At 44.2% G+C, this 19,066-nt stretch overlaps 1 protein-coding gene across 5 annotated transcripts in view; it reads right to left on the bottom strand.

Moving 5' to 3' along the window:
- Positions 1-19,066, bottom strand: part of LOC117313575 (uncharacterized) — a 101,376-nt gene that overhangs the window by 27,056 nt on the left and 55,254 nt on the right. The gene's annotated exons all lie outside the window — the stretch shown is intronic.

Genomic DNA, 19,066 nt, shown 5'->3' with positions numbered 1-19,066 from the left:
CTCCAAGTGCAAGTGGTGTGGGCGTCACACTGGGTCCCAACTCCTCCCATTAGCACAGATCATCAAGGGTGCTGGGGCAGCTGCTCTGCCTACACATATAATCAGATCATAAACTGTCTTCAACCATATTTGTTCTGTTGAATAGCATTTGAGTTCTTGGCAAGCGTCATGGTCTGGGAATGCTGATGCTTTCATTCTGCCTGTGTGAAGGGGAGCAGGCTGTGGGTAGGCCGTCTGGAGGAAGACTGTGTGAGCAGATATTGTTGCTGCCGCCCCACATACTGCCAGGTGCCACTAGCTGCTGGGGTGGTCAGAAGCCACTTCCAGCCTAGGGGCCAAGAAAAAAAAGCAAACAGAATTAACCTAACTGCCATCCTGGAACAGTCCTGCCCCATGTGTATTGGAGAAGATCAAAAGCATAATAAATAGTTCCCTTTCCCCTCACTCTTGAGTCTAGCAGCTGTGTTTTTCTCCTCTCTAATGTTCTTCTATGCGAGGAACAAAACACAGACAATATGGTATAATGTTAAAAATATTTATAATGTTTATAAATATATAATGTTTAGGAGACAGATGTAGGTTTAAAGTCTAGCTTCACCACTTACTCGGGCAAGTTACTCAGCATCTCTAAACCTCTGATTTCCTTTTTTTTTTTTTTTGCTGTGCGTGGGCCTCTCACTGTTGCGGCCTCTCCCGTCGCGGAGCACAGGCTCCGGATGCGCAGGCTCAGCGGCCATGGCTCACGGGCCCAGCCGCTCTGTGGCACGCGGGATCCTCCCAGACCGGGGCACGAACCCGTGTCCCCTGCATCGGCAGGCGGACTCTCAACCACTGCGCCACCAGGGAAGCCCCCCCTTTTTTTTTTTTTTTTTAATATTTATTTGGCTGCACTGGGTCTTAGTCTTGGCATGTGGGATCTTCGTTGTGGCATGGGGGATCTTTAGTTGTGGCCATGCAGGATCTTTAGTTGCAGCAAGCGGGATCTAGTTCCCTGACCAGGGATAGAACCCAGGCCCCCTGCACTGGGAGAGCAGAGTCTCAGCCACTGGACCACCAGGGAAGTCCCCAAACCTGTGATTTCTGTTTTAGAAAATGTTGACACGAATGTTTATATTACAGAATTGTTGTGAGGATTAAGTAAGGCAATACACTTATATTCCTGGCACATAATAAGTACTTAATAAGCAGCTACTAAAACCACACCTCATGGTATTTATATTTCTGGCTATCAAGTTGCCACTGAGATTAATAACCCTGTTAATCTGTGTGTTTAAGTCCTTGAATATCAAGAGCTATTGTGATCTCAAGGAAATATAAAAGAGCCATACATCCTAAACCCCATCGTTCAGAAGCTATAACTGCTTTCTCAGCTTTCTCTTCATTCCTGGCACAGAGCTTGGTGAACAACTGAATGGTGGCAGGTACATGTGGGCCAGAAGTTACTCTGGGAGAGCCAGGATCACCTTAAGAAATTAGCAAGTGGAGCAGACATCCTGTTCACTGTCAGAAGACAAGGTCACTGTTAAATCGTAATTTCCTTGACGAGCACACTGTGTGCGGGAGAGGCTCGGTCTTCAGAAGTTTTCTGCAATCCTCTGGTTCGCTGAAAGGAGTTGTCTCCAAAGCACCTCTGGGCAAGCTCTTCCTCTCTTAGCTTGGACGTAAGGAAAGACCTTGGGGAAATCAGCTGGACTTACTTACATCCTAAATCTTTAAAGCAAACAAACGAAAAAGAATTTGAATTTACAATGAAAGACACACAATAGCCTTAAAGACTTAACAAAATAGAACCCAGGATTGAGGGAAAAAAGGAGAAGCAGATGCGATAACCCTAAAGTATACCTCAGTTGTAAATTTCACTCTGCACTTCCCGAACAAAATGAGAGACAGTAGGTTTCAGAGCTCTAATCAGAAGAAAATAAAATGCCATTTGTAGGGGGAGATACAGCTCTTTCCTGGTACTAAAACCTGGTGAGAATTTCTCATACAGTGGAACATACATCAAGATCTGGAGTCATGCCAGGTACTGTCCTCACAACTGTTTTACAGTAAATAAACAGTTTTCGTGTAGCTATTTATTATAGTGACCTGAGATAAAACACTACCTCAAGGGAGATGATCAGACAACACCAGAATGTGGGACATTCCAATGTGGCTTAGTGTCTTCAAAACGTCAATATCATGAAAAGAAAAGGGGGTGGTGGGGAAATGTTTAAGATGAAAAGAGGCAAGATACTGAAGAGACAGAACCATTTTCAGTGTATGACTTTTGGTTGGTGAAGAAAATCATTGTAAGACATTTTGGTGGTAGTCTAAGAATCATGAATATGGACTGAATATATATTAGATGATATAGGAAATTATTGTTAGATATGGTAATGGCATGGTGGCTGTGTAAAAGAATTTTTTTTATTTATCATTTATTTTTAGAAGTGCATCCTGAAATATTTAAAGGTAACTTTGAAATGGTTCCTACACACACACATGCACAAAATGATATTTGACAAAATGTTAACCAGTATGGAATTTAGTGAGGGATACATGGATCAGCATATATTCTATTATGTGTTTGAATATTTTCACAGTAAGAAGTGAGAAAAAGAAAAAGACTCCGAATAGCCAAAGCAATCTTGAGAAAGAAAAACGTAGCTGGAGGAATCAGGCTTCCTGACTTCAGACTCTACTACAAAGCTAAAGTAATCAAGACAGTATGGTACTGACACAAAAACAGAAATATAGATGAATGGAACAGGAGAGAAAGCCCAGAGATAAACCCAGGCACATATGGTATCTTATCTTTGATAAAGGAGGCAAGAATAGACAATGGAGAAAAGACAGCCTCTTCAATAAGTGGTGCTGGGAAAACTGGACAGCTACATGTAAAAGAATGAAATTAGAACACTCCCTAACACTGTACCCAAAAATAAACTCCAAATGGATTAAAGACCTAAATGTAAGGCCAGACACTATAAAACTCTTAGAGGAAAACATAGGCAGAACACTCTATGACATAAATCACAGCAAGATCCTTTTTGACCCACCTCCTAGAGAAATGGAAATAAAAACAAAAAGAAACAAATGGGACCTAATGAAACTTAAAAGCTTTTGCACAGCAAAGGAAACCATAAACAAGATGAAAAGACAAAAAAAAAAAAAAAAAAAGATGAAAAGACAACCCTCAGAATGGGAGAAAATATTTGCAAATGAAGCAACAGAAAATATTTGCAAATGAAGCAACAGACAAAGGACTAATCTCCAGAATATACAAGCAGCTCATGCAGCTCAATATCAAAAAAACAAACAACCCAATCCAGAAATGGGCAGAAGACCTAAATAGACATTTCTCCAAAGAAGATATACTGATTGCCAACAAACACATGAAAGGATGCTCAACATCACTAATTATCAGAGAAATGCAAATCAAAACTACAATGCGATATCATCTCACACCAGTCAGAATGGCCATCATCAAAAAATCTACAAACAGTAAATGCTGGAGAGGGTGCGGAGAAAAGGGAACCCTCGTACACTGTTGGTGGAATGTAAATTGATACAGCCACTATGGAGAACAGTATGGAGGTTCCTTAAAAAACTAAAACTAGAACTACCATACGACCCAGCAATCCCACTACTGGGCACATACCCTGAGAAAACCATAATTCAAAGAGTCATGTACCACAATGTTCATTGCAGCTCTATTTACAATAGCCAGGACATGGAAGCAACCTAAGTGTCCATTTACAGATGAATGGATAAAGAAGATGTGGCACATATATACAATGGAATATTACTCAGCCATAAAAAATGAAATTGAGTTATTTGTTGTGAGGTGGATGGACCTAGAGTCCATCATACAGAGTGAAGTAAGTTAGAAAGAGAAAAACAAATACCATATGCTAACACATATATATATATGGAATCAAAAAACAAAAATGCTTCTGAAGAACTTAGGCGCAGGACAGGAAGAAAGGTACAGACGTAGAGAATGGAGTTGAGGACACGGGGAGGGGGAAGGGTAAGCTGGGACAAAGTGAGAGAGTGGCATGGACATATATACACTACCAAACATAAAATAGATAGCTAGTGGGAAGCAGCCGCATAGCACAGGGAGATCAGCTCGGTGCTTTGTGACCACCTAGAGGGGTGGGATAGGGAGGGTGCGAGGGAGACGCAAGAGGGAGGAGATATGGGGATATATGTATACGTATAGCTGATTCACTTTGTTATACAGCAGAAACTAACACACCATTGTAAAGCAATTATACTCCAATAAAGTTGTTAAAAAAGAAAAAGTGAGAAAAAGAACACATGGGGAGAAATCTCAGAGGAGCACGTACCCTACGTTTGCTAGAGAAAAACGCCTGCAGACTGCCCTGGGTATACCAGGGTAGGAGGCATGAACTTGTTACGGACTGAATTATGTCTCCCCCCAAATTCATTATGTTGAAGTTTAACCCCCAAAACCTCAGAATGTAAACATATTTGGAGATAGGCTCTAAAATGAGGTCATTAAGAAGGGCCCTAGGGCTTCCCTGGTGGCGCAGTGGTTGAGAGTCCGCCTGCGGATGCAGGGGACACGGGTTCGTGCCCCGCTCCGGGAAGATCCCACATGCCGCGGAGCGGCTGGGTCCGTGAGCCATGGCCGCTGAGCCTGCGTGTCCGGAGCCTGTGCTCCGCAACGGGAGAGGCCACAACAGTGAGAGGCCCGCGTACCACAAAAAAAAAAAAAAAAAGAAGGGCCCTAATCCAATATGACTGGAATCCTTATAAGAAGAGAAGATTTGGACACAGACACATACAGGCAAGGTGATGTGAAGATGCAGGGATAAGACAGCTGTCTAGGAGCCAACGAGAGAGGCCTGGAACAGATCCCTCAGAAGGAAGCAACCCTGTTGGCACCTTGGTCTGGACCTTCTAGCCTTCACAACTGTGAGAAAATAAATTCCTGTTGTTTAAGCCAGAAAGTCTTTGGTACTGGGTTAAGTCAGCCCTAGCAAACTAATAGAGAACACCTTGATTTGCCACCAAAGCCCAGGAAGCTTTTCCTGTATCCCCACCCAGCCCTCTCCCCCTGACACTGTAATCTGGACACTGTATAGTCTATACTGGGCAGAGCAGGACTGCAAGGCTCATCAGAAGGTAGTTGCCCTGAGCAGACTTGGATTGCAGCTGCTCAGATGCACATACTCCACAGCCCAGAGACTGTGCATCTGAGTGCTGCAGTGCAAGTCTGACACGTATTGGTCCTTTACCTTTGTGGGTTTTCTGTCTTAAAAGTTAAGAAATCGGGCTTCCCTGGTGGCACAGTGGTTGAGAGTCCGCCTGCCGATGCAGGGGACACGGGTTCGTGCCCCGGTCCGGGAAGATCCCACATGCCGCGGAGTGGCTGGGCCCGTGAGCCATGGCCACTGAGCCTGCGTGTCCGGAGCCTGTGCTCCGCAATGGGAGAGGCCACAACAGTGAGAGGCCCGCGTAACAAAAGAAAAAAAAAAGTTAAGAAGCTGTGTGTGTGTGTGTGTGTGTACGTGTACGCATGCACACGTATATTGGGGAAGAGGGAATCTAGCTTTAAAAGCCCTGTAGCTAATATTTATTTATTCTAATTAATATTTAGAATCACAATTGATATTCAGGTGGTGTGCTGCCATACTCGACTGTTAAAGTATTTAAGTAACTTCACGCTTGTGGATAAATAGCATTACCTTCCTCATCACCGCAGCTCCTCTCTGGAGACTCCCCACAGTCCAGCAGCTAACGAGTTAATGCCTGGCACCAGAAGGTGCTCCAGAACCTGCTCCAGCAGTCTTGCCCTGCACTCTGGTAGGAACATCTGTCTCTGCCCATACTAGCTGCTACATGTTTTTCCAGTCCATCTCTCTTAGTGCGCCCTCAGCTCCCAGCACTGTCCTCTAAATTCTTTATGATGCATTATTTCACGACAGCTCCAAAGCATATTAGTCTTTCTCTTTACATATGAAGAAACTGAGGGTCAGAGAAATTAAAGTAGTGCAGGGACACAGGCAGAGTTCATAACCACTGCTCCCCATTTTCTGACTGTACCCCCTGGAACTGGTATGTCAGAATTCTTTTCTCCTTAGAAGAGAAAGCAGAGCAGTCAAGAAGAGTTCAGGGGCTCCAGCCCAAGGTCCTGGGGAGTCTGGGTTTTCTCGGGGCTCCCCTTTTCTCCAGGTCAGATCTCCCCAGATAAAAACACTGATATAGGTGCTGGGTCATAGTAAAAACACACGTAGGACAAGCTGTCCTGTAACCAAACAGCTTCTAAAGCTGCACAGCGATTCCAGGCTCTCCTCACTGCAGACACTACGGGAACAGAAGATGACCTCTCACCTGCAGCCGTGGTGCCCCTTGGAGGGCGAGGCAGGGCTGAACAGGTGGGTATGACCCACTTTAACCTTTCAAAGCAGTGGCAAAAGTCTGCACAGCTGTTCGAGGAACACCTGGACATTCTTTTGGCCCTGAGAGTTTTGCTGTAGGAACCTTGCACTCAGGTCCCTGACAATGACCTGCCCACTTGTGGGACACTCACTCGGGCCCTCCGGCCGTGCGGTACAGGAAGGCCCACCTCCTTTCACCCTGGCCCTGGCCCCCTGATTTCCTTGTGACCTTCTAACTTTGTTTCTGCCTTTCCCATGGCACTTAACCCCAGTGTGACCTGAAGACTCAATAACCCTAAAAACCAGTCCTGCTGACCAGCTGGCCTGGGCACAATAGCACTTGGAAAGCAAAGTCATGGGACTGAAACCAAAAGAAAACCTATTCATGAGAGAAGCAGCTGGCAGCTGGAAAACAGAAGGAGAGAGAAAGAAAGGCCAGTCCCTACCTCCTACAGGACCCGATTAACTGGGGATTTCAGAGTAAGAGTCACTCAACCTGCCTGAGACCCCTCCCCTCTCCTAATGAAGATAGTGATGCTTATCGGAGCCCCCCACCCCCACCCCCGCCATCCCCACATCCTTCCCAGCAGGGCTCAGGAGAGCAATCCTGCTGACAGGAGCTTTGAGATGGAAAGCAGTGAGGAGAGGGCGTGGGGAGGACCACGGCTGCCCTGGGCAGTCAAGAGATGCTCTTCATCTAAGGCTCCTTTCCTATTAAGCACCCATGAAATATTTCTGAGGACATATGTTAAATCATTTTAAATAACTGCTAATTGTATTCATTTAAAAATTTCACAAGTAGTGTATTTTCATTGAAGAAAAAAGAGGGAAGAAAAGGAGAGAAAAGTCACCCATAATACAACTAGGACATAACCACTTTCAACATTTAATGCATATATGTTTTCACTCAGAAAACTAGATATCACAGTATATATCCTCAACAATAGATCATAAACAGCTTTCCACGTCCGTGTAACCACTTCTACCACTCCCTTTTAGTGGCCGCAGCGGGTTTTATTGTGTGGATAAAAGGTAGTGGCTTAAGCCAATCCCCTATTGCAGTTCATTTGGATTGTTTCTGATGGGAGTTAAATTCCTTTATGAAGTGGCAGACGCTGAGACCAGAGGATGATATCGCAGCCTTTTAAAGTTCTCAACCCCCTCATCCCCACCACCCAGACTGCTTGGCATTTTGAACACTGTGTTCCCTTATAGTCAACCTCAGGATGTTTCCAGATGTTTTGCTGCATGATCCCCATCCAGAAACAGGTGTGGTAGGAGCCCCAGCCTCATCTCTTACATGGGCTTCCCCCCCTTAGCCCTCAGAGATAACAGATCACAGCTGAGGCAAAAAAAAAAAAGTGGTATCAACTAGATCTCATTTCCAGCATCTTTATTTTATTGGCAGACAGTGATTTCCCAACTACACTGTTGGCGTCTCCCTGCCCACAGTAGGATTTCTGCCTGATTAGGCTCTGGAACTTGCTAGCAGGAGTTTAATACTCCTGCAGTGGGAGAGGGGTGAGATGGGGTAGGGACGAAGAGATACCAAGCAGGGAACACACACACACACACACACACACACACACACACACACACACACACACACACACACACACACACACACAACACAGGCATGCTCCGTGGTCTATACACAAAGGAGATGAGAAGCTTTCATAAGGAGACAAAAGTTGTACCTTATGCATTTCAGAGGGAGAAAAGCCAGGAGCTAGGAACTGAATACAAGTGTCTGTTTTGCCCCAAAGGGGGGTTGTCAGTGTCAGAGGCGTTCTGTGGGTGCTGAGCCAGCTTTGGGCTGATGCTGTCCGATATCTGTTTTACACCCTGCAATCTCTTGAAGTCTCCTTCATATTACTTGAACATCTTTCCCTTTTGTCATTTCCTCACTGTGACGTCAAGAACACCCTTGAGACCACAGAGTACCTTTAAATGACTAAGATACAGCTTCTGAGGAAAAAGGAACGAGGAGGGGTCAGGGGAGGCCACTCCTGCTTTTGGCAATTGAAGGGAGGTGGGAGGACGGGGGAGCCTCCCCCTTCCGGCAGGACATGTCTGGACACAGCAGGACAGCCACACCCTGACTTCCCCATTTCCTGCTCTTGATGGTACCCACCCTCTCCAAACTGCCCAGACTTGAAAAGCTGAAGCCACCTCTGTCTTCTCTTTTCCTCCCACACCTAAGTGTCATGTTCTGTGGGCTCTTTCTTCCCACTTCCCCACTCCCATCCCTTCCTTTGCATTTCCACAGCAACTGCCCTAACTCAGGCCTCTCCCCAGCTTCCTACAAGTCCTCACCTTCTCTACTCCACCGTCTTAACCCCTCCTAGCCCATTCTTACCGACCGGATTCATGTTCCTAATCAGTGATTTGCATTATGTTGTTCTCCTGCTGCAAAACTCCCCATGGACCCCATGGCCTGGCAGGAAAAGACCACCACAACTAGGCTTTGTCCTGCTCTCCCACCCTGTTCTCACCCTAGCTGCTTCCATCGTCCACTTCCACGCAATCCAGTCTTCCCTGGAAGGCCCACCTTTCCCTGGAATTCCACCCCCGGAATGCCCAACCTTTCTCATCTTTGCCTTTGGAATCAGAATGACCCTTGGAAGCGAATCTCCATGAACCTTTCACTTACCTCTGAACCACAAGAAAGTACTCCTCTTCTATGGCTTTATTCTCTGTACCTTTCTCTGTCCTGTATTTTACTATCTTGTTAATGTCTTATCTCTCCTACTGAATTACATTTCCTAAAGGGCAGGGGCCTGAGTTTTGTTGGTCACTGTATTGCCTGCAGCCCCAGGGAATTCTGAGTTTGTGTGAGCTGGTTTCGTAATTACGGGCAATTATCCTGACAGCTCTGTTGGATACAACTACAGGCTTGAAGACATGGTCCCTGGCCCTGGAAGGCTCAGAGGCTCACCCACCTTCTAGATTCCTAGGTATGAGGACAGATGCCCACACTTGCCAAAAGAGCTTAGGCTGGTGTTATAGACTGAATTGTGTCCCCCCCAAAATTCACATGTTTAAATCCTAACCCCTTGTACTCCAGAAGGTGACTTTATTTGGAGATGGGGTCTTTAGCAAGGTAGACAGGTTAGATGAGGTCATTAGGGTGGATCTAAATTCAATTTGATTGGGGTCCTTATAAAAAGGGGACATGTGGACCTCGAGACAGACAAGCAGAGAGCAAAAAATGATGTAAAGACACAGAAAAGACATCATCTATAAGGCAAGGAACTCTGGAGGCCACCAGAAGCTAGGACAGAGACCTGGAACAGGTCCTTCTCTCACAGCTCTTCGAAGGAACCAATCCTGCCCACACCTTGATTTCTGACTTCTAGCTTCCATACTGTGCGACAATAGTTTTCTTTTATGATAAAACACCCAGTCTGTGGTGCTTTGTTGGGGCAGCCCCAGCAAACTTATACATCTGGATGCCTGAGAAACGTGAGGAGAGCAAAGCCAAGTCATGGAGATGCTCTGGGCAGGAAGGCAGTGGGCCCTCAGCACCAATAGCCCGTGCCAGCAGCTGAGCCGAGGGCAAGGGCCAGCAGCTGGCCTGCCTGACACAGCTCTTTGAAGAGTGTTCTGCTTCTGTATTTGCGCAGAGGAGGGTGGCATTAGGGATGGGGGCAGGAAACCGCACTGAAGGGCAGACTGTCCTTCCAGGCTCCAGATGCTTCCAGCCCAACTCTTTTAAAATGAAAGAAATGGCAAGACATCATAAGCTCTGCAGAGACTCAGAGCTCTGCCCTGGAAACCCCTCCCTAATTACCACCTTCCACTGTGGCTCCTGGTGCCTCCCTCCTCCTCAGCAGGGGGCTAGGGATGTGGACATGCCTCTTCTCCTGACTCAAAGGGTCATTTCCTGAGCGCTCCTTACCAAAATATGCCTTCCCACTCTGGGGAGCCTCACCAGACACACTAACTGTATTAGGATTGATTGGATATAATTAAGTTCACTGAGTGGAACTGCTCCCCATTAGCAGACAGGAAAACTAAGGTATGGTGGGCCTCACCTTCAGGCTGGCTGCTGGCAGGAAACAGATGCCAGAGCTTCTGCCCCACCTGGAGTCAGTCCCATAACCTCCCATAGTGAAGGTAGTAGGCAGGGGAAAGCAAGAGCAAAAGCAGTGAGCTCAGAAAGAAGTATGTGCCTGGGCCCCAGGACCATGGAACAGCTGTACCACCATATATATATATAGCAAACATGCCACTGTAAGAGCGAACACTTAGGCACCAGGGCCTTGCTCTGAGCACGCTAAGCCTGTGCTGCCCAGTACAGGAGCCACTGGCCACATGTGGTTACTAGCACTTGACATGTGGCTAGTCCTCCAAACTGAGATATGTTGTTACAGTGAAATACACACTGGACTTGGAAGACTTAGTATGAAAAAACGAATATAAATATTAATATTTTAAAAATACTGTTTACATGTTAAATGGATACTGTGTTTATATGCTGTGTTAAATAGATTATATTACTAAAACTAATTTCACTTATTTATTTTTGCCTTTTTAAATATGGTGACTGGCTGGGACAACGTTAAATGTACCAACATTTACATTATAGGGGTCCCAGAGGAGAAGAGAGAGAGAAAGGACCCAAGAAAATATTTCCCATGTTAGGGAAGTCAAAAACTTCCCTAACATGGGAAAGGAAATAGCCACCCAAGTCCAGGAAGCACAGAGAGTCCTGAGCAGGATAAACCCGAGACACATAGTAATCAAAATTAATAAAAATTAAAGACAAAGAAAAATTATTAAAAGCAACAATGGAAAAATGACAAATAACATACAAGGGAACTCCCATAAGGTTAACAGCTGATTTCTCAGCAGAAACTCTACAAGCCAGAAGGGAGTGGCATGATATATTTAAAGTGATGAAACAGAAGAACCTACAACCAAGATTACTCTACCCGGCAAGGATCTCATTCAGATTCAATGGAGAAATCAAAAGCTTTACAGAAAAGCATAAGCTAAGAGAATTCAGCACCACCAAACCAGCTCTACAACAAATGCTAAAGGAACCTTCTCTAAGTGGGAAATACAAGAGAAGAAAAGGACCTACAAAAGTGAACCCAAAACAATTAAGAAAATGGTCATAGGAACATACATATTGATAATCACCTTAAATGTGAATGGATTAAATGCTGTAACCAAAAGACACAGGCTTGCTGAATGGATACAAAAACAAGACCCATATATATATGCTGTCTACAAGAGACCCACTTCAGACCTAGGGACACATACAGACTGAAAGTGAGGGGATGGAAAATATATTCCATACAAATGGAAATCAAAAGAAAGCTGGAGGGCTTCCCTGGTGGCGCAGTGGTTGAGAGTCCACCTGCCAATGCAGTGGACACAGGTTCGTACCCCAGTCTGGGAAGATCCCACATGCCGCGGAGTGGCTGGGCCCGTGAGCCATGGCCGCTGAGCCTGCATGTCCAGAGCCTGTGCTCTGCAATGGGAGAGGCCACGACAATGAGAGGACCGTGTACCACAAAAAAAAAGAAAAGAAAAAGAAAAAGAAAGCTGGAGTAGCAATACTCATATCAGATAAAATAGACTCTAAAATACAGAATGTTACAAGAGACAAGGAAGAACACTACATAATGATCTAGGGATCAATCCAAGAAGAAGATATAACAATTATAAATATTTATGCACCCAACATAGAAGCACCTTAATACATAAGGCAAATGCTAACAGCTATAAAAGAGGAAGACGACAGTAACACAATAACATTTGGGGACTTTAACACCTCATTTACACCAATGGACAGATCATCCAAACAGAAAATTAATAAGGAAACACAAGCTTTAAATGACACAATAGACCAGATAGATTTAATTGATATTTGTAGGACATTCCATCCAAAAACAGCAGATTACATGTTCTTCCCAAGTGCACAAGGAACATTCTCCAGAACAGATCACATCTTGGGTCACAAACGAAGCCTCAGTAAATTTAAGAAAATTGAAATCATATCAAACATCTTTTCTGACCACAATACTATGAGATTAGAAATAAATTACAGGGAAAAAATGTAAAAAACACAAGCACATGGAGGCTAAACAATATGTTACTAAATAACCAAGCGATCACTGAAGAAATCAAAGAGGAAGTCAAAAAATACCTAGAGACAAATTACAACGAAAACACAACGATCCAAAACCTATGGGATGCAGCAAAAGCAGTTTTAAGAGGGAAGTTTATAGCAATACAATCCTACCTCAAGAAACAAGAAAAATCTCAAATAAACAATCTAACCTTACACCTAAAGGAACTATAGAAAGAAGAACAAAAAAAAAAAAGCCCAAGTTAGAAGGAAAGAAATCATAAAGATCAGAGCAGAAATAAATGAAACAGAAACAAAGAAAACAGGAGCAAAGATCAATAAAACTAAAAGCTGGTTCTTTGAGAAGATAAACAAAATTGATAAACCTTTAGACATACTCATCAAGAAAAAGAGGGAGAGGACTCAAATCAATAAAATTAGAAATGAAAAAGGAGAAGTTACAACAGACACCACAGAAATACAAAGCATCCTAAGAGACTACTACAAGCAACTCTATGCCAATAAAATGGACAATTGGAAGAAATGGACAAATTCTTAGAAAGGTATAACCTTCCGAGACTGAACCAGGAAGAAATAGAAAATATGAACAGACCAATCACAAGTAATGAAATTGAAACTGTGATTAAAAATCTTCCAACAGGGCTTCCCTGGTGGCGCAGTGGTCGAGAGTCCACCGGCTGATGCAGGGGACATGGGTTCGTGCCCTGGTCCGGGAAAATCCCATGTGCCGCGGAGTGGCTGGGCCTGTGAGCCATGGCCACTGAGCCTGCACGTCCGGAGCCTGTGCTCCTCAACGGGAGAGGCCACAACAGTGAGAGGCCCACGTACCGCAAAAAAAAAAAAAATCTTCCAACAAACAGAAGCCCAGGACCAGATGGCTTCACAGGTGAATTCCATCAAACATTTAGAGAAGAGCTAACACCCATACTTCTCAGACTCTTCCAGAAATTTGCAGAGGAAGGAACACTCCCAAACTCATTCTACAAGGCCACCATCACCCTGATACCAAAACCAGATAGAGATACTACAAAAAAAGAAAATTACAGACCAATATCACTGATGAATATAGATGCAAAAATCTTCAACAAAATACTAGCAAACAGAATCCAGCAACAGATTAAAAGGATCATACACCATGATCAAGTGGGATTTATCCCAGGGATGCAAGGATTCTTCAGTATATGCAAATCAATCAATGTGATACACCATATTAACAAATTGAAGAATAAAACTATATAATCATCTCAATAGATGCAGAAAAAGCTTTTGACAAAATTCAACACCCATTTTTGATAAAAACTCTCCAGAAAGTGGGCATAGAGGGAACCTACCTCAACATAAAAAAGGCCATATACAACAAACCCAAATCAAACATCATTCTCAATGGTGAAAAACTGAATCCATTTCCTCTAAGATCAAGAACAAGACAAGGATGTCCACTCTCTCACCACTAGTATTCAACATAGTTTTGGAAGTTGTAGCCACAGCAATTAGAGAAGAAAAAGAAAGAAAAGGGATCCAAATTGGAAAAGAAGAAGTAAAACTGTCACTGTTTTCAGATGACATGATACTATACATAGAGAATCCTAAAGATGCCACCAGAAAACTACTAAGAGGTAAGCAATGAATTTGCTAAAGTTGCAGGATACAAAATTAATGCACAGAAATCTCTTGCATTCCTATATGCTAACAACGAAAGATCGGACAGAGAAATTAAGGAAACAATACCATTCACTATTGCAAAAAAAAGAATAAAATACCTAGGAATAAACCTACTTAAGGAGGTAAATGACCTGTACTCAGAAAACTGTAAGACTGATGAAAGAAATCAAAGATGACACAAACAGATGTTCTTGGATTGGAATAATCAATATTGTGAAAATGACTATACTACCCAAAGCAATCTACAGATTCAGTGCAATCCCTCTCAAATTACCAATGGCATTTTTTACAGAACTAGAACGAAAAATCTTAAAATTTGTATGGAGACACAAAAGACCCCAAATAGCCAAAGCAACCTTGAGGGGAAAATTTGGAGCTGGAAGAATCAGACTCCCTGACTTCAAACTCTACTACAAAGCTACAGTAATCAAGACAATATGGTACTGGCACAAAAACAGAAATATAGATCAATGGAACAGGAGAGAAAGCCCAGAGATAAGCTCACGCACCTATGGTCAAGTAATCTATGACAAAGGAGGCAAGAATATACAATGGAGAGAAGACAGTCTCTTCAACAAGTGGTGCTGGGAAAACTGGACAGCTACATGTAAAAGAATGAAATTAGAACACTCGCTAACACCATACACAAAAATAAACTCAAAATGCATTAAAGACCTAAATGTAAGACAGGCCATTATAAAACTCTTAGAGGAAAACATAGGAAGAACACTCTTTGACATAAATCACAGCAAGATCCTTTTTGATCCACCTCCTAGAGAAATGGAAATAAAAACAAAAATAAACAAATGGTACCAAATGAAACTTAAAAGCTTTTGCACAGCAAAGGAAACCATAAACAAGATGAAAAGACAACCCTCAGAATGGGAGAAAATATTTGCAAACAAATCAACAGACAAAGGATTAATCTCTAAAATATATAAACAGCTCATGCAGCTCAATATTAAAAAAGCAAACAACCCAATCAAAAAATGGGCAGAAGGGGGCTTCCCTGATGGCACAGTGGTTGAGAGTCTGCCTGCCGCTGCAGGGGACATGGGTACGTGCCCTGGTCCAGGAGGATCCCACATGCCACGGAGCAGCTGGGCCCGTGAGCCATGGCTGCTGAGCCTGCACGTCTGGAGACTGTGCTCCGCAATGGGAGGGGCCGTGGCAGTGAGAGGCCCACGTACTGCAAAAAAAAAAAAAAAATGGGCAGAAGACGTAAATAGACATCTCTCCAAAGAAGACATACAGATGGCCACGAAGCACATGAAAAGCTGCTCAACATCACTAATTATTAGAGAAATGCAAATCAAAACTACAATGAAGTATCACCTCATACCAGTTAGAATGGGCATCATAAGAAAATCTACAAATAACAAATGCTGGAAAGGGAAATGTGGAGAAAAGGGAGCCCTCTTGCCCTGTAGGTGGGAATGTAAACTGATACAGCCACTATGGAGAACAGTATGGAGGTTCCCTAAAAAACTAAAAATAGAATTACCATATGACCTAGCAATCCCACTACTGGGCATATGCCCAGAGAAAGCCATAATTCAAAAAGACCCATGCACCCCAGTGTTCACTGCAGCACTATTTACAATAGTCAGGTCATGGAAGCAACCTAAATGCCCATCAACAGACGAATAGATAATGAAGAAGTGGTACATATATACAATGGAATATTACTCAACCGTAAAAAGGAAGAACATTGGGTCATTTGTAGAGACGTGGATGGACCTAGAGACTGTCGTACAGAGTGAAGTAAGTCAGAAAGAGAAAAGCAAATATCGTGTATTAACGCGTATACGTGGAATCTAGAAAAATGGTATAGATGAACCTGTTTGCAAGGCAGAGGTAAAGACACAGACATAGAGAACAAACGTATGGACACCAAGGGGGGAAAGTGGGGGCGGGTGGTGGTGGTGTAATGAATTGGGAGATTGGGATTGACATGTATACACTAATATGTGTAAAATCGATAACTAATAAGAACCTGCTGTATAAAAAATAAATAAATACAATAAAATTTAAAAATAATATATGGTGGCTGGAAAAGTTTATAAATTACACATGAGTCTTGCATTTATATTTCTCTTGGAAGGAACTGCTCTAAACACAGCATGGCGCCTAATCTTTAGCACAACCCAGTGCAGTGGTGCTAGTCTCAGTTCCCTTTTACAGAGATAACGCTCAAGCCCTGAGATGTTAAGAAATTTGCCCAAAGACACACAGCCAGTAAGAAGAGGAAAAAAACCTAGGGAGTTCAAGAGTAGCAGCAGAACCATGAGTATGGCTTGAACTGGGACAGTGGCAGGGAGATAGGGAAAATGAGCAGATGGAAATCCATTCTTAGGTAGAAATACTTGCCGCCAAGGACTGTGTGTGAGGAGCAGTGACGAGGAGGAAAGGATGACTCCAGTGTGTGGCCTGAAGCATAGAAGCATTTGGGTCACAGGGCCTGAGTGACACAGGGAAAGAGACGCAGGTGTATAATGTTCAATCCCAACTTTTCCGTTTACTGACTGTCTTATCCAGAAGTTATGTCCCCTTTCAGGACTCAATTTCCACAGTTGGAAAATGGGAATAATAGAACCTATCATAACAGAGTTGTCATGAAAAAGAAACAGGAAGATGTATATAGAAGTGCTGCATATGTGTTTGTTGGGTAGTTGTTTAAAAAGAGAGACGGGTTTCAGGAACCTGAAACACTCCTGTCCTCTGCTCTCCTGTCATTTCCCAGGCTGCTCAATCAATGATTAGCTCCCGGGCCACCTCCCCTGAGAAGCACATCAAAGAAAGCACCAGTGGAATGGCTTCTGTCTCCCAGGGAGGCCGCCTAACTAGGGTCACAGCCCCTTTCTCACCCGAGGAGCTGGGCCAGGGCCATAAAGCCGGACAAACTCTCACAATGTCAGGTCAGCCCTAGGCAGAGATCCAAGATGCGGAGCCCATCTGGGTTCTTCTTCCCACCCCACAAGGGTCAGGATTCCTGGTGCAGAGGCCCACAGATGCTCAGCCATATACCTTCAGGGGCAAACTCAGCCTCCTCTCAGAGAGTGTCTTCACTGTGCCAGGACAGAACCCTCCCAATCCTGTCCAACGCCACTATATTCTATGAGAATGGTGCCCCCTGGAGTTGTGTAGCAAGACCTCTGTGAATCAAAGCCAATTGCTGGCTGCCTACTCTTCGTCCTACAAAGCCCAGGCAGATCTGAGAAACAGGTGAAGGGTGTTTTGAGAGCTGTCTCCATCCCTTCTGTAATCCCAGGCAGGAGCCTGCCCTGAATCCTGCTTTTCCTTACATATTGCAGTCGCAGACGGAAGGAGATCTGAACTGAATGAAGGGCCCTTCCACCATCCTGCCCTGGCCTCGATCCTGACCTTGGTACAGTAAGTTGACGTTCCTATCTGTCACTCCCGTTAGATTGGGCAGGGTAGATCTTGCTCTAGTCTGGTCCATGGTGCTTAGTGAATGTTTGTTGAATGAATAAGTCCGTCTCTGCTAAGATATCTACCAGTAATTGTTTCCCACAGAGATGGTTGTATTATAACAGCTCGTTCTTTAAAACCAAGACAACTTCAAGAGAGCCAAAGGACTGACCACGGTACTGATGGTATATACCTGCCATGACCTTAGGGAAAAGGAGCCTTTTCAGTGCTTCTCAGCTGATACCAAGTAGGCAACATTCTACTGCTAATGCTTGCCCCAGCCTCCCTGTAAAAGGTTTCAGGTTGGCTGGATAGAGCCCCTTGGAGGGGGCTTTCCAGCCGGACTCCCTGACAGAATTCTCTGTTACAAGGCTGACTTTTCTAACATCTCCATCCAACTTCAATATCCAGGCCTGGGATATCAGGGCCTCACTTTCCACACCTTCTGAAGGACCCTCACCTCCTGATTAATTGTCATGGGGCTTTTCCACGTCTCCGATTTCTGAATGTTTGCGAACAATATCATTTCTCAGCTGGGTGGAGTTTAGGGTGAGGTGATTAAGGCACTCGCCTCAGGTGTAAAATTTAAGGGGCACCAAAAAACTCAGTAATTAAGATAAACCATATTTGGATACAATCATTAAAAAAATCAAAACTAATGCAAAATAATCCATGATGAACAAACTATCAAAAGAAAACATTTTAAAGATTACATTAAGTATTATTTATCTCGATTACTGAGTTTTTTGGTGCCCCCTGAAATTGTGTGCTGAGGTGAGTACCTCACTGAGTTCAGTCAGGCTAGTTTCAGTCTCTCCAGAGTGGAGTGTCCTAACCTCAGCTCCCGTCTCTAACTGCTGCTGGCTTTAGTACAGACTGTAACTTGTGAGAACTGGCTTGAAGGAGATTAGTAGGATGGTGATTGGTCTGGGGCCCATTTACAGCCGTCCGAGAGCTATGCAAACAGATAAGCAGGGGGCCAAGTCTATTGTTCCCGAGTTCCCACCGGCCTTGAATGGCCCTTGGGCTCTGTGGTCTGGTGATCAGAGGTGTAAAGGTTTCTGAACAATTCTAGGCCTTTGAGATGGTTGCCAACACTCGCATTTTTCATTCTGGGAACAGTGCCACCCAGGGCCACAACCCCCCTCCTCCACCTAAGCGAAGAAGTGCCTGCTGGTGGCGGTATGGGACAGGTCCTGCGAGGGCAAGGGTCAGGAGGACAGAGCAAAGGGTCAGGAGGATGGAGCAAAGGGTCAGGAGGACGGAGCAGTGTCTCTTATCCTGGCTGCCTGTTCTTTTCCCTCTGGTACACGCTGACCTCCCCACCCTTTTGCACTTTCAAAACCTGTGCTTATCTTATTCCTCTGTCCGCCTCGGCCAATGCAAACACACATCTCTGCTCCTCCCTGTAGAGGAGCTGTCCCAGCACTTCCCAGTATGTAAAGATTTCCCTTGAGCTAACTCAGAACTTGGC

This window comes from Tursiops truncatus, chromosome 9 (assembly GCF_011762595.2).
Source record: "Tursiops truncatus isolate mTurTru1 chromosome 9, mTurTru1.mat.Y, whole genome shotgun sequence".
In the NCBI taxonomy this organism is placed as follows: Eukaryota; Metazoa; Chordata; class Mammalia; order Artiodactyla; family Delphinidae; genus Tursiops; species Tursiops truncatus.
This window is presented reverse-complemented; position numbering and strand designations above follow the sequence as displayed.